Source organism: Corylus avellana, chromosome ca2 (assembly GCF_901000735.1).
Source record: "Corylus avellana chromosome ca2, CavTom2PMs-1.0".
NCBI classification, from domain to species: domain Eukaryota; kingdom Viridiplantae; phylum Streptophyta; class Magnoliopsida; order Fagales; family Betulaceae; genus Corylus; species Corylus avellana.
In genome coordinates, this window is record NC_081542.1 from 6250832 (window position 1) to 6255624 (window position 4793).

The window sequence follows — 4793 nt, forward strand, 5'->3', positions numbered from 1 at the left end:
CTAAGTTGTAATGTTCATGCAACTCTCCGACATCAAGCTGGTCTCAACCCTGCAAGTCGATCGAACACTAAAACCTGGTGCGAGCTCATTGACTAGTCTTCCATACAAGTCCCAACATGCCTCCGAGGAGTTCTCGAATCTCTCATACAATCAATCAATCAAGCAGAACAAACGTGATATAGTATTTAAAGAAAAATAAACAAAATAACAAGGAGGCAAGATTTACGTGATTCGACAATTTACTTACGTCTAGAGTTCAAAAGTAGAGAGCGATTTCACTAATTCAAAAGGGGAGAACACAAAAGAGTGTTAAAACACTCACAAACCCAAAACCCAAAAATAATACACCCAAATTCAATTCTCTCTCACTTTCTAGTACTCTCAATTCTCTAGTACTAGCTCTATATTTTCTGCAGAGCTCAACACAAGTTGCTCTCTTCCGGCCACTGTTCCCACAACAAAGGAAAAAACATGCACACGGTTTGCACGGTTTGCAATAAATGTCAAGAAATGTAGGATGACTTAACCAAAAGTCCAAAAGTGTGGGCAGAATTTTCTTCATTCAGTGCAGACATTGGATTGAGAGATTATGCTTCAAATGTCATCCTTTGACCAATATGAGCCATTACTTTTCAACACTTTGGTGGGGGAAAAGAAGGTGGGCATTTGAGAATTGGTCGGTTTGATTGTCAACAAAGAGCTTTGACATATATCTACTTCTCCAACTAAGAGCTTAATCTGATATGGGGTTTGAAAGTTAAGGTCAGAACAAAATTTTATATTTGGCGGGTGCACTCAGAACAATATACGAAAAATGCAACATTTTTTCTCCGGGTTCTTCTTCCATTTTTCAGCTTTTCAAAATTACTATTACATCTGTGTAAGCAGTGACAATGGATATCTTGAGGAGATTGATTCTTAAAGCATATGGTTTAGAACTATTATGCTAAAAGTGTTCATGTGTTTTGAGGGTATTTTTTTTGTTTTTGTTTAAAAACATGTTCTGAAATCTAAAGGTTTAGTCCCTCTAAGATATGGTTGGAGGAAGTGGTTCGGCCACCCATAGCCTTGGAGATGGTATGGCCCGAAGGTGATTCAGCCACCTCATGGCCTTTAGAATGGTTTAACCACCCCATACCAAAACCTCTTTTTTTTAAAAAAAAAAAAACCTTTTAAGTTTTTCTACACATTTTTTTAATTGTTATGAATGGTATTAACAAGCAAACTCTCACTTCTTCCAAAATAAAACACATGGTTCGAATAATACCGGGTAAAGATTTTGAGAAATACTATACAGGTTCTCACTTCCACACTTTTAAGTACACAGTCCTTAAAATGACGTAAAAATCACCGTTAAATTTTGGATTAAACGTGTATAGCATTTCTCAAAGATTTTACCACTTACCTATACCCCATATAGAATCCTATATGTTTATTTGAATATAATGGCTCAAAGTCAAAGTCAATCGAGGGGTTTCAATTATTTGGCACCGGTCAAGTTGGGGCAAAAGTCAATGTTTACCATAAGTAGGTAAAGGCTGCTTAGCTTCTTGAGATTCCGATTCTCTATTTGGGTCAAGGGTGACCTAGAAGCTGCCTCAAAAATCTAATTGGGCCTAAGTTGAGATAATGGGCTAGATGCTGATGTGCCATATGAACCAAAGGTTGCTTGCTTGGGTAGGAAAAACCTTCACTAGCTACAGGTCCAATTGGGCCTAAGTTCAGATAATTAATCTACTTTGTGACTAAGCACAGCAAATAAGACTGTAATTTTATTACTATTATTATTTTTCTTTTACATGTCCGCATAAGAGTGGAAGAAAAAAAATTTTAAATTATTTAAACCAAGTAAACTTAAAAATAATTAAAAATTAAAAAAATAAACAACAGTAAAGTTATGTGGCAAAAAGACATTATTGTGTAATATCCACAATGAAGTAAGTAATGAACCACACCTCCATGGGCCGACATATAAGACATTTTTTTTTATAATTAAAATTACATATGATATAGAAAAAAAAAAAATATATATATATATATATAAACTATTTCAAATACTGTTAAAAATGCTAAAAAAATCATATATCAATTAGTACATGTGATCAAGTTGCTCAACGTGGGCCTGGGGTGCGGCCATTGTTTCTGCATAAAGGCTTGGCTTGTAAGAGCAGCAACCGGCATCGCCGGGTCCATATCTGCCCCCCCGATTTCACAATACATACCAGACACGCACATGCTATATTGTAAATTTCTTCCCCATCCTTTTCGCCATTATTAATTAAATAATGACAAAAATTTGAGTAATGTTAGAGATTATTTTTTTTTTTTTGGTACTTTTAAAGTTGATGTAGATTTTAAAATCACATCAACTTTAGGAAGATAAAAAAATGGTATTCAGCATTATTCCATAAATTTTCTTAATTCTTAATGACCTTAAAAATTTAATGTGCGTTTTAAATGTTTATAAACACTTGACACTATTTTAAATGGGTTTGATGAGTCTTCAAGAGGTAGCTCAATCGGTTATGATTACGCTTCGGAGGTCAGTAGTTTGAATTTCCCTCTCCCCACTTGTGTGGATATGTCCAAAAAAAGTTGGAAGATATTTCTTCGGATTGAGATCTCCTAAAATTTTCTTTAAATTTAAGATTCTCAAATTCATAAATCTCAGTCATTTATCTCATTTAACTGTCTAAAATAAGTTATGTTTCGACCTTTAAATTCTAAGAAATCTCAATCATATTTCCTCTGTTTGAATTAAATTTATGTCCGTTAAATAATTATTTAGTTAAGCGCGTCTTTTAATTTTTATGTTGGTGCCCGTGCGGCCTAGAGCGTAGAGCCCTGAGAAGCACACCAACGAAGAAACACTTCCTTAATCTCAATTTGTAATATATTAATTAAGACAAAACTCCAGCGAATTCACGGAGAAAGATATATATATATATATATATATATATATATAATGTCACAGTTCCTTGGTGCTACCGCTTGCGTGTATAATATATAGTTGCCCACGTCTTGGAGTGTTGAAAAGGACAAACCAACATTCTTCCATGCTTTCTCTATCGCATGTCTCCAAGACCAAGAGTATTCTCGTATTGCGGATGGTGTCATGGGTGCATGCTTTTGAGGCACCTGGTTTTTTAACCAATAGCCCCTTGTATTTTTCTCTATATACACTATATGCCCAGAACTGAACCTTGTCTAAATATAATTATTGTGCATTATTACGGGCTTAATTACTTAAACACCATAAAGTGTAGTTTGAGTAACCTTAATGTCTCCAAGTTCAACTAAATTCTAAATAATATTAATCTTTACTTAATTTCATTAATAAATTTGGTCTTACAAAACATAATAGATATAAAAGACTAATAGAAATAAACTACTTCTAATGAAAATATACTATCTTTAATGATGACATATGATCTAATATTTAAATTATAAATCTAATTCTATAAAGATAACTTATTATCTCTAAGTATTTTAATTTTAAAATACCTCTATTATTAGTCTTGTAACATGCATCATCCCATTCCCATAAAAGTATTGACCTTTTGAAGTCCTAACCTCCAAGAGAGAGTAGTGTGACCTAAAAACAAATAAAGGATTTGGTAGTTTAGGTGTTGTGATGTAATTTTTAATGGTCTAGATTTAATTTCACTCTCTATTTTCCATGGGACGGTGATGGGTTTATTTGTTAGGTCAATGGGTGAAAAATGGTGCATTTTCTCATTGGGTGTTTGTGTTTTAACAATTGCTTAATTATTTATGGAGTAATGCTACTCTTCACTCGTATTTTATATGTCAGCCGGCGTGAAGAATTATCATTTTTTTTATACTTTTCTTCGTCCAAATTATTTAAAGAACTCTTAGCTTCATAAGCTCTCGCTTTTATAAATTATGTTTCAATTGTGACCAATAAAAGAAGGGGGTATAAATTAAAAAATCAAGGTCTTAAAATAGATTAATTCCAAAGCATGAAGTAATTCTATTATAATTTATCAAAAGAAAACGACCATTTGACCATAAAAATTAATCACCACGTAGACGAATAAAAAACATAAATCCACAAGAGTATAGTTTACTAATTAATTAATCACATAAAAATTAAGCTCATACACAAAACACTCAAAGATGATAATTGATGAGATCATAAGTCATTTATTAGGAGCCTTGATGAAAAAGCTCACGCATCATATCTTATAAACCAATTGTAAGCAAACATTGCCAATCTTTACATTTTTATAATTTTATTTAATTATTTCCTCTTTTTTTAATATTAATAAATTGGGTAAAGTCCACTTAACCCTCTAAAACTATCACCCCAATGACAATGTACCCCCAAACTACTAAAACAATGACAATATATCCCAAAATGCTAACAAAATGATGAAATTACCCTTATAGAAATTTCAATAAGACAAAAATACCCTTCAAATTAAAAAAAAAAAAAAAAAAAAAAAATTTAGTATTTTTGTTTTTATTTTAGTTAGGGTTAAAATTGGAGGTACATTGTTTTGTTTTGGTAGTTTGAGGGGTAAATTGTCGCAATTGATAGTTTTGGAGTACATTATCATTAAGATGGTAGTTTGAGGAAGTTAAGTGAATTTTACCCTAATAAATTAAGTGGTCAAAACTCGTCAACTATAAAGAAGATTTTATGGGACCAATTAATTAGCTCATGTAGTACAGTGGTCCAGTACCGTAAACATGACATTGATTACGGGTTTATCCAGTTCAGTTTATTTCATAGACCAGACAGATGTACAGTTGAGTAAATATCTATT

General features: G+C 32.4%; 1 protein-coding gene across 8 annotated transcripts in view; it reads right to left on the minus strand.

Annotated features, from left to right (window-relative positions):
• The window catches only part of LOC132168666 (sugar transporter ERD6-like 5), an 11618-nt gene that overhangs the window by 4552 nt on the left and 2273 nt on the right, over positions 1-4793 (minus strand). The gene's annotated exons all lie outside the window — the stretch shown is intronic.